General features: G+C 40.4%; 1 long non-coding RNA gene across 1 annotated transcript; it reads right to left on the bottom strand.

Moving 5' to 3' along the window:
* Positions 1 to 14,424: 14,424 nt before the first annotated feature.
* Positions 14,425 to 16,132, bottom strand: LOC138174423 (uncharacterized). Its single transcript, XR_011171712.1, has 2 exons — positions 15,335 to 16,132; positions 14,425 to 14,993 (listed from the first exon to the last, which is right to left on the bottom strand). It is a non-coding gene; the product is annotated as an uncharacterized lncRNA (long non-coding RNA).
* Between the last annotated feature and the right edge of the window lie 1,337 nt (positions 16,133 to 17,469).

Genomic DNA, 17,469 nt, shown 5'->3' with positions numbered 1-17,469 from the left:
AAAAGACCCTTTCCCTAAGGAGCTCACAGTTACAACTAATAGCTAACATTTATATAGTAATATCAGCTAATATGTAGTATATACTATATAGCATAATATAGTAATAATAGCTAATAAATAGCCTAACATGTGCCAAGCCCAGTACTACATGCTTTATAATTATTACCTTATTTGATCCTCACAACAATCCTGGAGGTAGGCGAAATTATTAACCTCATTTTACAGAAGAGGCAATTAAGGTAAGTGACTTGCCCAGGGTCACACAGCTGCTAAGTGGCTGAGGCCAACTTTGAACTCAGATCTTCCTGACTCTGAGCCCAATATTCCATTCACCCCCACCACCTAGCTTTCTGATACTTCAAATCAAATGAGGCAACAACAGCTATTTATATGGTACTTACTCTATGTCAAGAACTGTGCTAAGCACTTTACAATTATTGTCTCATTTAGTAATGCTTTGAAGCTTTTTGGAAAACTTAAAAGGCTTTATAAACATCAGCTATTAATATTCTTCAAAACTTCTCAATTCCAGAATATTGCAATAACAGCAGTTTGGAATCACAAAAGGACTACCAAGGGCTATTTGAGGTCAGAGACAAGAAAGGTAATTTAGAACTGGAATGATTGAATTAGATTCCATTAAATAAGCATTTTAAAGAAGGCCTGAATGTGTAAGACAGGTGTGTGTGTGTGTGTGTGTGTGTGTGTTAGGTATAGTGATACAAAGAGAAAAAGAAGAACCCTGCCCTGGAGGACCTTACCCTCTCCTCTTCTGGTACATCCAGGTAAACGGATCAGTTCAGGACAGTTTGAGAACACAGTCCCAATAACCAGGGAGTCAGGAAAGGCTGCCTGTCAAGGATAGCACGTGAACAGAGAATGGAATTCTAAAAGGCTGAAGGGAATGGGGACATTTAAGGGGGTCCATGAGAGATCCCTCACACCAGGCACAGGAGGACGAAATGGAATGCTTGTAGTAACTGGAAGGCAATGAGCATTAAGTGCCTACTGTATGCTCAGCCTGTGTGAAGAAGTAGTGATACAAAGAAAAAAAAAGTTGTTCCTGCCCTCAAGGAGCTCTCTGTCTCCAGGCTAGCTTTAACATGAGTGTGTGAGAGGAAAAGATGTGAAATTCAAGTCAACCAGTATTTATTGAGCACTTACTATTTGACCAGACATAGCACTAAGCACTGCGGAGGATAGAGACAAAAAAGCAAATATGGTACCTGCCCTCAAGGTACTTACGGTCTCCTGGGAGAAAATAGCAAGGACTTGGATCTGCATAAACAAAAAGGTGAGAAAGTAGTTTGTGACAGTATTGTTTCCTTTGTGCCCATGGGCAAGTCCTTTATTCTCTGGGTCTTCTTTTATTCTCAAAAATGTGGGGTTTGGACCAGATGGCTTCTGAGGTTTCTTGAAGCTTTTAATCTGTTTATCCTACAAACTTGTGAACCTTGGTGGAATAGAGGAGGCACTAAGACCTTTGAGGGTGGGGAGGGAGAATCAGAAAAGGTCTCCTTAGGAAGTGGCGTTTGAACTGTGTTTTGAAAGAAGCCAGGGAGCTCTGCTAATTGGTGGGGAGAAGGAAGGGCATTACAGGCGTGGGGCACAGCCTATGCAAAGGAACAGAGACTAGAGATGGCTTCTCCTCCTTAGGATAAACCAGTTCAACTTGCTTCTAGCCTTGATCAGAAGGGAGGAGTGGACAGGGTCATTACTGTTAATTCACGTGGATGATTTGTGGTCATTCAATAGTGTTGAATAGGACATCAGTTTTCCCCATGGACAGGTCAGCCTGACCCCTAATTCTCCTGAATCACACCAGTAGCTCCCATAATTCTCCAAGGCAGTCTTTAGTAATGGTGCATTCCCTGTGCTAACCCATTCTGTGGATTATTAAAGAAATGCAGCAAAATTCCTTAATATTTTCCCACTGCCTGGATGGGGGAAGGCATTTAATCCTAGGACCCTTTCCTTTGTTTTGTGGGCAAGCTTAGGAAAGGTCCTGGGTGGAAACCACACAGGAGGGTCAGAAATGGATAGGCTGTGATCAGCATTATCAGAGGGAACTTCCAAATGAATGAGATCACAAATCCACTTGGGTGCCCTTTACTTGAGTGAGCCTAAAATAGTTACTATTGTCTTCTGACCATGCCTCCCCAAACAATCCTTTCAATCCTGTATTATCAGAAAACTGCTCCTAAATATCTCCTTTGATCCTTCTTTCCATCACATAGTGCCTGGTACATAATAGGTGACTAATAAATGCTCACAAAAATGTGACAAAGCAGGCTACTTTGCCCCTAAGTCCAAACTACAATAGCTCAAGGCCAGACCATTCTTTAGCTCCTTCTCTCTTCTGCCTCCAATGTCTCACCACGCTTCATAGGGGTGTCCCATGCATGAGTCTAGAAAGAGGGTAGTGGTGATGAACACCCCTGCCCTCCTATTCTTCATTGGGTATAAAGCTAAAGGAAAGGGAATTAATTATTGTTTTGGGGGGGCTTTTGGAGGGGCAATTGGGGTTAAGTAACTTGCCCAAGATCCCATGGCTAGTAAGTGTTAAGTGTCTGAGGTTGGATTTGAACTCAGGTCCTCCTGACTCCAGGGCCTGTGCTCTATTCACTGTGCCACATAGCAGCCCCAAAGGGAATTAATTGGAAAACATGGGGTATTCTATTGGCTCCTGTGAAGGTGGGGGTGGATGGGGAGGTGGTCTGCTCCCCTCCCCCCCAAAAAGACAGAGGACACATAGGAAGAGAAGGTCAGAATGATCTAGCACAGACTCACACTGTGTCAGATGATTCTGGCCCACTTATCCAGTACAAGTATCACTGATACCAAGGCTCCTTAAGAGTCTACCCTTTGTGGCAAGCTTTTAATAAACTTTGCTTTTCTTTGACTGAGAGAAGGCTTGATTCAAATTCATTCAGCAGGACCTGGCACGTTGGTATTTTGGCATCTCGCACACCCCTAAACCTTAAAACTCAATATCTTAATGGTACATTTTATGGGACCCCTGACCTCATCATCATGACTATGATAGAAAATGACCCTGTCCATCATCCATGTGGAGGAGCATTAGGTATTCAGAGTGACACAACATGGCTTGTAGGTACCTCTATAACCTATTGATAATCTCTATTAACATGTCTTTTTTTTCTTCTTGGAGGGCATTTGGGGCTAAGTGACTTGCCCAAAGTCAGGTGGCTAGTAAGTGTATCAAGTGTCTGAGGCCTGATTTGAACTCAGGTCCTCCTGACTCCAGGGCCAGTGCTCTATTCACTGCCCCACCTAGTTTTTTTGAAGTGTGAAAAAACAAACAACTATACATTGTAAAGATTAGAAATGTAAGTGAGTAGCTGGCAGAGCTAGGCATGAATCTTTTGCCAAGTTCAGCAAGGTACAGTGAAATCCAGTGCCAGTGAATTGAAGTCAGAGTTCTTGAAATTAAATCTCAGCCTTAAATCCTAGTATGACTTTGATCGGAGTATTTAGTCTCTCTAATCCTGTTTCCTCATTTGTAAAATGAAGGTGTTAGATTAGATGGACTCTAAGGTCTTCAATGACCCTATGACTTATACTAGCTGACCCCTACCTTCTAGGGATCCCTCGAGGTCTGAAATTCCATGATTTCATCCTGGTTGAGTTAAAAAAGTCATGTGATGAAAACTCATTGCAAGATTATCCCCTTAAAACTGATACCAAGAGGAATTTTAGGAGAGAATGGTCTTTAGTCACCTCTGAGGTCATGTGACTTGAACCTGGAGACCAAAGGACCCTGGAGGCATAGATGTAAAAGAAGCTTCCAACAGGGTCTCTTCAAATCTGTAGTTTGCTCTTGTCCCAAACCTTGTCCTAGGTGCGTTACATGGGGGGGGGGGGGAACCCGAAACTCCCAAAATGATCACATTGGTTAGAATTCAGATTAAAGTAATTATCTATATTTGCTCACACAAATATCAGTAGTTCCTACAGTGCCTTTGTCCTAGGAATAGCATTTGCGAAGTGGAGAGCTAGGTGGCACCATAGTGCATAGAGAGCTATGCCTGGAGTCAGGAAGACTCATCTTCCTGAGTTCAAACCCAGCCTCAGACACTTAGCAGCTGTGTAACCCTGGATGAATCACTTATGACCCACTTTGCCTCAGTTTCCTCATCTGTAACATGAGCTGGAAAAGGAAATGGCCAACCACTCCAGAATCTTTGCCAAGAAAAATGGGGCCCTGGTATTGGCTCATGCAGAGTCAGTCATCCCTGGAACAGCTCAGTAACACCAAATGCTTATTTCCTTCCTTCCTATCCTGGGGGACTGAATCAATAACAATTATTGAATGGTGACAGCCATTCATCTTTCATTTCTTGGATCCCCTCTGTCAGTTGACTCTACATAGGTATAAGGCACAATGGAGTGTAATTTTTATATGTGATTGGAATTTAGTCATCTGGTAAAGTATTCCAAATTAGATATGAATGAAAATGAACAAATCAACCACTAACTAGCTGAGTAACTTTGGGAAAGTCAATTCACTGCAGGATTTGGACAAGATTATCTCTGAGGGCTCTGCCAGCTCACCAAATAGCTGGCCATTTTGAAAGTTGTTGAGGTTTTGTTAAGAATTTAGAATTTTCTCCCTCCTCTCCGTATCTCCCTCCTGAAATTATTAGTCATTACTTTGTGCTTATGTTGTGTGCTACCACTAAGTAGTAGTTGTTATTCAGTAGATTATAAACTCATTGAGGGCAGGGATCTTATTTTTGTGTCCCTGGCATATTATAGGCCCTTATTAAGTGTTTGGTGAATTTGATCCAATCCTCTCTTAACAACTTTATGGTAATCAGACAAGGATTTTGAGTTGTAGCCCCTGATACTTCCTAGCCATGTAACTGTGGGGGAGGCTTTAAACCTCCCCAAACATCAATGTCCTTATCTGTAGAGATATAATACCTCAAAGGGTTGTTTTTGAGGACCAGATAATAATAACAGATGTTAAACTTTTTGCAAACTTTAAAGTTCCATATAAATGTCTGCTGTTTTTATGGGTAAATTGTTTTTGTTGTTGTTTCAGACTCTTCGTATTCCCATTTTGTGGCTCCATTTTCTTGGCAAAGATACTGGAGTGGTCTGCCATTTCCTTCTCTAGCTTATTTTATAGATGAGGAAACCGAGGCCAATGGGGTTAAGGGACTTGCCCAGGTCAGATTTGAACTCAGGAAGATGAGTCTTCCCGACTCCATGTCCAGCACTCTATGCACCGCACCACCTAGCTGTACTTATATTGGTAGAGGTGAATGCTGTGCACTCTTCAAAAAAATCAAATTAGGGTTAGGGAAAAAAAAATAAGTGAATTGACTAAATCTAGACTATACTACTAGTGTGGCTATAGTTTGAGGTAAATTTTGAAGAAGGCTTTCTGACTTCTCCGTTTTCCTGCTTGTTCCAGACAAACTGGCCTCCACACTGCTCATCCTAGGCACATAACAGTCTATGTACTACCTCTGTGTCTTTCTCCAAGTTGTCCCTGATATCTGAAATGCTTTCTCCTGATCTCTTCCTCTGGGAGCCTCTAACTCCCTTCAAGGCTCACCTTAATTGTTTCATTCTTTCTTGATTCCTCCATTTGTTAGCATCTTCCTATCAAAAAAAAAAAATCAATTTGGGGGTGTCTAGGTAGCACAGTAAATAGAGCACTGGCCCTGGAGTCAGAAGGACCTGAGTTCAAATTCGGCCTCAGACACTTAACACAAAACTAACTGTGTGACCTTGGGGAAGTCACTTAACCCCCCAATTGTCCTACCTTCCCCCCTCCCAAAAAGCAAAAAAACAAAAAGAAAACAAAATCAGTTTATACTTTGTATACAGCCTGTATTTACTTATGTATAAGCAAGTTATGTACCCCACCATTAGAATGTACTCTCCTTGAGCCTAAGAATTGAATCAATTTTGCATTTATAGTCCTTGTATGCTATTACATTGATCTTGGATTGGTTGAGTGGTTCGTTAAGGGCAGATATTGAATGTTGTGAGTGGAGTTTATCCTGCGGATTCAGTGTTGTTCATTGTGCTTAATAAATACAGTTGCCTGTTTCTTAACAGGAAAGTCTTAAATAGTATTGTGATTTTAATGGGAAAAAAAATTAGTAAAAGAAAGTAAGGCTTCTGGTAGCAACACTGGATTTCACATTAAAAGAAACAAGGAGTTTTAGTTGATGTGAAGATGAAGATAATTCCAAAAACAGGCCACCTAGGAGCGATCCAAAAGAATCATTAGAATCACAGAATTTGGGGGTTGGAAGGGACTTCAGTGACAATCTAATTCATCTCTTACCTGTAAAGAAGTAGTCCTTTCTGTATTATCCCCGAGTGGTCATTGCTCTGCATGGATCTCCAGAGGTGATGTCCCATTTTGGATGGCATGAAGCTAGTTTGTCTCTTTTCATCTTCCCTACACTGCAACTAGTTCTGTTCTTAGAGTCCAAACAGAATAGATCAAATCTCTTTTCCATATGCCAGACCTTCTTATGCTTGAAGAGGACTATCATGTTCCCCCTGAGTCTTCTCTAGACCAAAGAAACCATGTTTCTGTTAGGGATCAGATTAAAGATGTTTTAGAGAGTATTTTAGAAAGGGGAAAAATCAAATGAAAGTAACTAATATTCCCATTGGAATGCTTTGGGGGTGAGTGTGGGGATTTGCCTTAAAAAAAAGTAGTTTGCATGAAAGTTATATGTTTCTATCATTTAAAAGTCCTAACATCCTGTGTAAATTTGCCCTTAAAAAACAGTACCATGAAAAATTCTAGACTGAATGAGGAGGTATAAATCTATATGCCCTGTGTACTCAGAGTTGATAGAGGATTATTACCAATCAAGAAACACTTATTAGGCACTTAAAGTATATAAGGCATTGTGTGATATAATAATCAACAGTTGTGTCCCCAAGTCACTGGATATCCCATTCTAATTCTACTCTAGCTTTAGGAGAGATCTCAGCCCCAAACCCCCTGCACTCAGAAACAATAGGTAGAACTTGTGGAAATGCCCCATCCCAACTCCCACAGTCCAAGCTTGGCATCAACCTCACCATCCGTAGTTTAAGTACTTCCAATATGGAGGCTGTAAGTAGAAAGATGGAATAAAAGCACATGGCAAATCAGGATTATTCCTGATGATGGAAAAAGCTATTGAATCATCATCCATTCATCATCCTGAGGCATTCTATCCCCAGGTTCTGTTACTTTATTATCTAGCATCAGTACCAGATGGTAGATTGCTCCACATTTCTGAGATCTTGGAATGTGATCTGCAGAGACCAACAGAAAAAAAAGCACTTTTGAAAAAAGTTTTTTTGCATTTTTTAAAATGAGGGTGATAAGCTAATCAGAAGACAGGATGATCAAGTGGGGGGAATAAAATGTGAAAACATATTTTTAAAGATTTAGCATAGTTTCAAAGAATTTTTATCTGGAGGAATTCATTCCTAGACAAAAGTGAATTTGAAGAGCCAGTGCTTTCAGGCAGCCCTTGCCATCTTGGGAGCCCCCACCATGTGGAGGAAGTGCTGAATCGGGCATCGGACAGTCTGTGCCACAGCCTGTGCATTTTCCTGGCAGTCCCTAAATAGCTGCTGTTTATTTTCTGTGTGAGTATCACTGAATTGTTACAAGATAAAATGGAGAATAATTGTAGGGTGCCAGAAAGCATTTGACGGAAACAAATATCAGTTGTCTAAACAATTACAAATGGATTTATGACTATGGTTTTCTGGGTTTTTCCATTTTTGAACTAGAATTACATGAGTGTCTTTTTTATTGTGGGAAGACTGTCATGTTAATTGTCCACTCAATCTGAAAGAAAAACAGCATAGAACATAGAGACCTGAAGACCAATGAAACTCCATGAATCCCTATATAAAAAAAAATCTTAAAAATTAATAATTCATACTTTAACTTTGAGGTTTACAAAGTATTTTATGTATTTTATTTCATTTGTTCTGCACCACAACCATTGGAAGCTGGTGCTATTATTATCCCCATTTTACAGATTAGGAACCAAGGCAGAGGGAAATTAAGTGATTTGCCCAGAGTTGTGTCGCTAGCATTTGAGGCAGAATTTGAACCCACATCTCATTCCAAGTCTAGCACTCTATCCATTACAACACTACCTCTCATCTCATAAATTCTGAGGCATAATGTACTCAAAATTTCTACCAATAAAAGAAAATGAATTAAATCAGAAAAAAAGAAGTTTTAGTCTCAACCTATGATTTCACAAGTGTAGGGTACTCCTAGTGAGGAAACACCCTTTATCAGTGCAGAGGATCTATTTTGCATTTTACAGTTTTATAGATTTATCTAAGAATTCTAAGAACTTAAGTAATTTGCTTACAGTCACTCAACTAAATATGTGTTGGAGGTGAGATTTGAACCTAGGTCTTTCTGAGGCTGGCATATTTCCACCATTCTGTGACACCTCTCCTTGGGGTAACTAGGGCTGGATATATATAGACTTAGGAATCATCTAGTGAGTTGATATAATCACTAAGCATAGAGAGAATAGAAAGGAGACCAGGTCAGAGCCTTAGGTGGAGAGTGGGTTGTTTAGGAGGTGGTAAATGAACGAGAAAAGGAGAAGCAGTGTTCATACAGGTAGAAGAAGATCCAGGAAAGCTGTGTCCCAGAAGGCAAAAGAGGAGAGAGCATCAAGAGAATGGAAGTCAGTTTAGTCAAATACTACAGAAAGATGAAGATAATAGTTGAGAAAAAGACATTGCATTTGGCAGTTGAGAGAAAACTAGCAATTTTGGAGACTGCATTTTTAGTAACATGTTAAGGTTAAAAGCTTTATTGTTAGGGGCTGAGAAGCAAGTAGGCAGTAAAAAAATGAAGATAGCAAAAGCAAATGACTTACAGAACTTGGCAGTGAAAGTGAGAAGAGCCTTAGGAGAGAAGCTTGAAGTGATGTCAGGATCAAAAGAAGCATTTTAAGAGTGGGGAGACCTGGGCACATTTGGATGCAAGAAGGGAAGATCCAGAGATTGAAGAAATGAGCAAGGGAATTAATGATGTTTGAGACAAACCCTCTGGGAATCTAATACTACAATCCACACAAGTTCCAAAAGCCACTTGGGTACCTCCAGAGCTTTTATAAGAAACATAGACCTGAAGAAGTTCTAGTTGGATAAAAGACCTGGGCAAAGATTTCTCTGAGAGATGACTAAAAGCCTTGGTAGTATTGGTTTCAAAGTGAGCACAAAAGGAAACAAGAAATATCACTTTAGGGGACACTTGGCCATCTTGCTTTTGTGTTGCTTAGGTTGAACAAAATACTGTATAAACCATTTCAGCCTATGAGCTAAATTAGTATAGAGGCAGCTAGTCCTTTGAGACTCAAAGTCCTAGTGATGTATTGATCAGTAACATGGTTATGCAGTTGAGTACTGGGTTTACTGCTAGGAAAAGTCTAATATTCATGGACCCATGGACCTTATACTCTTGGAGAATGTTGCTAATTAAAGTGATAGAATTAGGGCTTGAAGCCTAAAGGATTTCCCAGAAAGGGGAAAGCAAAAAAGGTTCCCAGTGTACTATAAGTACTGGGCATAGGACAGGTCATATATTCTCACACATACAGCAATAATAAGTATATGAGAATCATAGCATTAACTGAATGACTTAAACAGCATTCATTATTTCATTACTACTACTAATAAGCTTACAATCAGCTAGAAAGTTAATATTTAATATAAAACAGTGTTTTGTTTTGTTTTTTACAAAACACATAATTAGCTGTGTTCCATTTCACATCCTTTTTTGGCAGTTGATATTCTGATCTAACAGCCAAACCTCATCTTTCCAGTGGTGGCTCTCCAAAGCCAAATCTTCCTTTGGTACTAACCCACTTCTGCCATCGCTTAGGCTCCTTCCCATGATTACTCTGGTGCTGGGGAAAAGGAAGATGGCAGCTGCCATTTCTTCAGGCTTTTTGATGTTCACCAAGATTGTTTCTAAAGGAAGGAGACACAAAAGAGGCAGCCAGGGGACCAGATACAAGTTTCATTAGTTGGTTTTATGTTCCAGGAGGAAAGCAGCAGCCAACTGCTACCATTATATGAGAGGAGTTAAAGACCATCCTCCAGCCCTCCCAGAAAGCACATCTTGTCACCCAAAGAGCTGCATCCAAGAAGGCTGCCAGCTGGAAGTGACCCCTTTTTCTACCAGGTGTGACACCATGAGTCATCAGCTTTTCCAGCTCAAAAGTCAATTAGCAGACTCTCCGTCATATATGGCCCCAGCCTAGCTCCCACATGCTCTACCAGAAACAGGCAGAAAGTATCTCTGGAGGTGTGTGGGAGGGAGGGGCCCATTACATTAACAACCCTTGTAATCTGCTGTGTAACTAGTTCTCTCTACCCTCCCGGCCCCAGCACTCAAACTTTCTTTTCTAAAGTTACCTTCCTTCTACTATATCTATGGCAGATGTCTGCAGTATTTATTTACATGTTGTCTTTCTTATCATATGTAAGCTCCTGGAGGGCAGGGTTTCGTTTGTTGTTGTTTTTTAATACCGTGACTATATCATTTTAATGCTGGTTGATAGACGGATTGTCAAGGATGAAGACATAGAGGAATTGTTTGAGCAATAACCTATATTTCCCTCTCCTAGTTCCAATATCTGCCTCTTTTTGACCTGACATGGGGCTTTGGGGGCAGGGATACCTTCTGATGCACTTATCATGTAGTATTTTATGTTATAGCTGCTTGTGTGTGGTATATGTCATAGCCTCCTTCTTGTCTGGAACATCCATAAAGGCGAAGACCATGCTTCCTCAGCACTTAATGTTTCCTTCAGTTCCTGGTAGAGTGAATTCAGTTAAATTAGATTGCACAAACATTTGAAAAACGCCCAGTTTGGAACAAGGGACAGGAATAGAAAAAAAAATGGTACAGTCCCTGCTCTCAAAGAACTTATAATTTGATTATCGCTCCCATTTATAGAAACTTTAAGGTTTATGTAGCTCTTTTCTCACAATGACACTATGAAGTCATTGTTGCAGGTAACTCCGGAGTCTGAAGATTTGATACAACTTGAGTGACTTGGACAAATCACTTGATTTCCCTTCCCTGTGAGGTTCCTCATCTATATAATAAGTGGGTCAGTGTAATGGGAGTGTAAATTTAAAGATCTTCCCTGCTGTGATAGTAATGGCAATTAAAGATCCCCCTGTATTGGCTTGGTTTTCAAACTGATTGTGTTAAAACCCAGAGCTTGTTAATCCCACCTGTGGGATGGACTTGTTGATGTGAAAGGAGAGTCCTGAACTGGGAGGAGCTGGTGACATAGATTTGGAGAGACAAGGGAGAGGCAGAGGAGCTTTTTGGAAGCAGCACCTCGGGGGAGGCAGAGAGAGAGAAGGAGAGCATTGCTGAGTGCCACTTTGTAATGTAATGCCAAGGAAAGGCAACTTCCCAGGTTCAAAATACCAGCATAGGTGCTCTCCATTTTATACAGTGACAAACCAAGAACAGAGAAGGTCAAAACATGACATCATTCAAAATACAGCATTTACTAAGTGTGACTAAATAATCTCCAAGGACTACCCCACCCCAGGACCTTCCAATCATTCAATCAATTACAAAGTCCCTGTTCTAAATACTACTCCACCCCTAGGCTATACCTTCATTTAGTCCACCACAAAGCCCCTCTTCTCAAATGGAGATTAGTTTCCAAACATAAGTAAACTACATTCATTTGTTCAACCACCGAACACAAAAAGGTCAAAAGTTCCCCACCCCTGGATCACAATTGAATCTACCCCAGAGTTACATCAAGTTTAAGCACAGCACTTAATACTCAAATGGAGGTCTTTTCTTCATCTTGACATGAGGCAAGTTCTCAGCAATCTTAGTTCCTGGGGAGACAAGGCTTATCAAGGCCACAAGATACATTGCCAGTCCCTCCATTAATTCATCCTCTGTCTGTAGAACAGTCCTAGAACCCCTGAAAACATTAGCAAAACCCTCTCCTAGGATTTCTGTAAACATACAACAAGAAAATCCTTCTTCAGGGCTTCTGAACCAACAGAAAGGTTCCCAGACCCCTGCAACAACAGCACTGTCCTTCACCAGTGGACAGTATTCACTCTGTCTGCAGGACAGTCTCCAGACCCCTGCAACAACAGCCCTGTCCTTCACCAGTGGACAGTATTCACTCTCTGTCTGCAGGACAGTCTCAGGGCTTCTTAGCCAAAAGCCAGGTTCCAGGACTTCTTCAGCAACAGGACTGTCTTTCACCAGTGGACAAATCTGGCAAAACAACATCAAAACAGACAGACAAAGTACCAGCAAGACAGCCATGTCTCCTCAGTCCTTGGCAGCTCAGGGGGCAGGTCTCAAAAGTCCAGGGCAATTCAAAGCGGCCACCAGCAATTCTCTTAGTCTCTCTCTCTGCCTCCACGTGGGTGCTGCTTCCAAAAAGGTCTTCCGCCTCTCTCTTGTGTCTCCAAATCTATGTCACCAGCTCCTCCCAGTTCAGGACTCTCTTTTCACATCAACAAGTCCATCCCACAGGTGGGATTAACAAGCTCTGGGTTTTAACACAATCAATTTGAAAACCAAGCCAATACAGGGGGAACTTTAAATGCCATTACTATCACACCTGCCCCTAGGCTAAAGTGCACCTGGAGCCTAGGGTGGGAGGCTTGTTTTGCAGTAGATACTTCTTGATTGGCCAGTGAGTCAATAAGGTTGTTACATTCTCTGAGACAGGAGAAGGCTATGTAAGCCCTGATGTATAGCTTTGTTTTGGGGTTCACTTTGAGAAGTGTTCTGTGATTTGATGAAACTCTGGGCTAGCCGTTGTCCAGAGCCCCCTGGCTTTGAAAAACCCAGATGCTGAAACCCAGATGTTGATTGGATATGGATGTAATGGTTGGACAGTTTGGAAATCTGTCTACTTGATCTGTTTCTCTGACTTGATAATTCTGTCTGTATACTTTGAAGTTCGGGGTGCTGACCTTTTTCCCCTGAACTAGGTGAATGATATATACCTGACTGATTAAAGTAAGCTTGTTAACCCATTTTGAGTTGCTTTCCTTTAACAAAGCAGATCCAAGAACCTGTGTTGGCAGCAACCCTGAGGACGCTTGGGGTGCTTGCTGCTACAGTCAGACAAGGTAACATTTGAGGTCTTTTCTGGTTCTAAATCTACAATTCTTCATTCTTCAACACAGGTCACCTAAACATAGTATCTTTCTGTGTTTTTCATGAGAGTGCATATACCCTCCATAAACCCAGATTACTACCCTTGTGCAATTTAGTAGATAGTAAGTATTCAGGAGCTTCTGTGGCCAAAAAATTAATCACATTTTAGCAGATCTCAAAAAGCACAAGAATTTTCTTCCCTGTTTTATAGATGAGAAAACTGAGGCTTAATTAGAGGAAAGTTATTTGTCCCCAGTTACATAGTTAAAAGTCACTGGGAATAAAACAATGGTTTTGGTGTTATAGACTCACAGTTCTTGAGTTCAAATCTAGCCTCAGACACTTCGTAGCTCTGTGATGCTGGGCAAGTCACTTAACCCTTTTTGTGTCAGTTTCCTCATCTGTAAAATAAGCTGGAGAAGGAAATGGCAAACCACTCCAGTATCTATGCCAAGAAAACCCTAAATGGGGTCATGAAGAGTAGGACACAGCTGAAAATGACTGAACAAAAACAAAAATTTAAAAAAGTACAAACTAAGATTTTAAACCAGGCCTCCTGATTCCAAGTATTTAAATACTCTTTTTTTTTGGCACCAGTAGACACTGAATAAATGTTTATTGAACTGAACTGACAATCTTCTTGTAACTGAAATCAACACATAAATTGATTTGGGAAGGAAGGTGACAACCTTGTTAGGAATTGTTTCAGGATCAAGAAATGAAAGAGACTAGAAGTTTATAGACTATTCAGAAGCCTCACACCTGTGAACGCTGAATAGTTTCTTCCAGAAAAAGAGTCAGAAAGTATTGCATAACTTCCTAAGAGATAAAATTGACTGTGTCTTAATTGACAGGAAACAACTTATTGCAGATAAAAATCACTTGAGAATCAGCTGTTGGTATGCATTCATATTATTGTGGTGTTAGCAGAGGGTAAGGTAAATCCTCAATTAGAAGAAATCATAAAAATCACAGAATAAGATCCTAGGATTTAGAGTTGAAAGATTAGAAATCATTTAGCCATCTGCCAAGATACTGGTCAAAGCAGAGCTAAGATTGGAATGTAGTCCTGAGCCCACATCCAGCACATTTTCCTTTGCAACATGCTTCTTCCCCTCCCTCTACCCCCAACACAGTATCTCAGAATTGGAATGGATATAAGGCATCATTCAGGTCAAGCTCTCTTTGAATAGGTGTAATGCCAAGCACAAGCAATTTCCAGGTTCGGATTACAGCATAGAAAACTCCGTTTATTCAGTGACAGAATGCAAAACATTCACAGAAAATCAAAACCAAAATGCAGGGTAATGCAGTCATTTAGTAAGTTCTCAATTCAATCACAAAATACTAAGTTCCAAGTACTGCACCCCTAGAAAGTACATTCATTTAGTCAATCACAAAGGCTTCTCTCTATTCACCTGGAGATTAGTTTCCAATCATAAACAAAGTACATTTATTTGGTCAGCCACAAAGTATAAAAGTCAAAAGTTCCACCCCTGGATCACAATACCATCCATCACCACAAAGCACCTTCTCAAAGGGGAAGTGGAGAGCACAAAGGCCATCTACCCCTAAACCACAGCAAGATTAGGATATCATCACAGCATTTAATACCCAAGGAGAGGTCTTTTCTTCATCTTGACCCGAGGCAAGTTCTCAGCAATCTCTGTTCCTAGGAAAACAAAGCTTAACAAAGCCACAATATACATTGTCAGTGTCCTCATCAATTCACTCTGCCTGCAGAACAGCCTCAGGATCCCTGAAAAATCAGCAAGACTCTCCTTCAGGATTTCTGTGAACATAACAACAAGAAAATCCTGCTTCAGGGCTTCTGAATCAATAGCAAGTTTCCAGGACCTCTGAAACAACAGCACTGTCCTTTACCAGCAGAGAAATCTGGCATAACATCAAAACAGACAGAAAAAGGGGTGGCTAGGTGGTGCAGTGAATAGAGCACTGGCCTTGGAGTTAGGAGGACCTGATTTCAAATCCAGCTTCAGACACTTAACACAAAAACTAGCTGTGTGACCTTGGGCAAGTCACTTAACCTCAATTGTCCTACCTTCTCTCCTCCAAAAAGAAAAAAGAAAAATCTAAAAAAAAACAAAAAACAAAACCAGACAGAAAAAATACCAGCACCACAGTCATGCCTCCTCAGTTCTTGGCAGCTCCAGGTAGCAGTTCTCAAAAATCGTGGGCAGCTCCTCAGCAATTCAACTGGCCCTCAGCAATCTGGGTGGCTTCGGTTGGCAGTTCTGTCTCTCTCTCTCTCTGCAACTCTGGCCCCTGGCAATTCTCTCTCTCTCTGCCTCCACAATGCTGCTCCCAAAAGTTCTTCTGGCCTCTCCCTGCTTGGGCCTCTCTCTAAATCCACAGCACCAGCTCCTCCCAGTTCAGCCCCCTCTCTTCATGTCAACAAGTCCATCCCACAAGTGGGATTCATAAGCTCTGGGTTTTAACTCTTAACCTGAAAACCAAGCCAATACAAGGGGATCTTTAAATTCCATTACCATTACAATAGGAACCTCTGTTCCCTTCAACATCTCTGATAACTTCTCATCCAGCTTCCTCTTAAAGATTCAAAGTTATTGGAAATGTACTCATTCCTGAGCCTCAGGAATTCTCTCTCATTCTACTCTCAGACAATTAGGAAGGTTTTTCCTCTACTGAGTCAAAATTTGCCCTTCTACAACTTCTACTTATTGTTTCCACCTCTGGAGTCAAGAAAAAGAAATCTAAAATATTTTCTCCATTGCAATACTTCAAAAACTTGAAGACAGTCATCACATCTACCCCAAGCATTATATTGTCCAGGTTCCTTCACCAATACTCTTATGGCAATCCATCCCTCTTATTCTTCTGATGGCCCTTCTCTAGCTGTGACTCCTTTTGGTAATACTATGATGGGAGTAGAAAGAATAAGGGACTGTGCATTAGAGTGCTTAAATCTGATTTCCAATTTTGCTATTTACTGGCTTTCTAACCTACACAAGTCACAAGGTTACTCAATTTTATTAATGCAGATTGGAAATATGTTCCATTGTTGACTGTTATGGCTATAATCCACTAAAAACCCCAGATCTTTTTCACTCAGTCCATAAAAGCATAGCTCTGCTTCTCTACCCCATAATATCATTCTGTTGGTAAATTTTTGAAGTCAAATGTAGTAAATACAATTTATCTCTATTAAATTTCTTATCAATTATAGTCCATCATTCCAGCTTCTTCAGATCTTTTTGGATCCTGACTTGTTCAATGTATTAGCTAGATAGATTCTATGTTGTTCAATGTATTAGCTACCCTCATAAAGTACTGTGTCATCTGGAAATTTGATAAGCAAGCTACCTACACGTTTTTCCAAGTCACAAATAAAAATTTGTAACACAACAAGGCAACATCATGTTTTTTCTGCAGGTTGATATTGGTCCTTTTATTATTACTTATTGTGTGCAGACTTTCAATCAGTTCTGAATTCACCTAACTACATTTTTATTTAGCCCATGACTCATAAATACCATGTGATACTTTGTCCAATATCTTGCTGAAATCAAGTATATGGTGTCTGTAGCATGCATTCTCCTGATCTACAAAACCCTGATCCTACTAACTCTGTCAAAGAGGCTAGTTTGGCATGATCTCTTACTGAAGAACTCATGTTGGTTTTTAGTGAATACTGCCTCCCTTTCTAAGTACTAAGAAACCATCTCTTTACTAATGGAGTTCTAGGTTTTCCCAGGAACTGAAATCAAGTTCATTATCCTATAGTTTAAAAAATTCATCCTCTTTCTCTTTTTGTAAATTGGGTTAATATTCCTCTGTCTCTCATTTTGCAGGTCATCAGATGAGAAAACATAGCTTGTGACTTTAGAAGTTCCAAGCTAACTAGTTTAAACAAGCTACCCCAACTCTAAAAAATGGGAAATCAGCAAAATAACTAAGACATCTTATTTCTTATAGAAACTTAAATAATGCAAAATACTACCAGAAGGAAACTGAAAAAAGCCTAGAAACAACTTCAGTCCATAAATCCTTAATCATTTTACCAAGAAGAGAACAATGACAACCAAGGGCAAGATTATTTTAGAGTAAAGTCATTTATAGTACATTATGGAGAACGATGATGCAAGATTATAGGTAGCATTCCTTCACAAAACATTGAAAAACAGTTAAGGAGAAAACAGCTTAAGTCAAATCCTCCCAAGAGTATTTGCAGATGAAATTGGAAGGAGAACAACAGATACAGTTGAAATTGGAAGGAAAACAACAGA

The sequence above is a fragment of the Petaurus breviceps genome, unplaced genomic scaffold (genome assembly GCF_028583685.1).
Source record: "Petaurus breviceps papuanus isolate PSGF00001 unplaced genomic scaffold, PetGlider_PUasm1.0 688, whole genome shotgun sequence".
NCBI classification, from domain to species: domain Eukaryota; kingdom Metazoa; phylum Chordata; class Mammalia; order Diprotodontia; family Petauridae; genus Petaurus; species Petaurus breviceps.
Note: the sequence above shows the minus strand (reverse complement) of the source record. Positions and strands in the feature narration are given on the sequence as shown.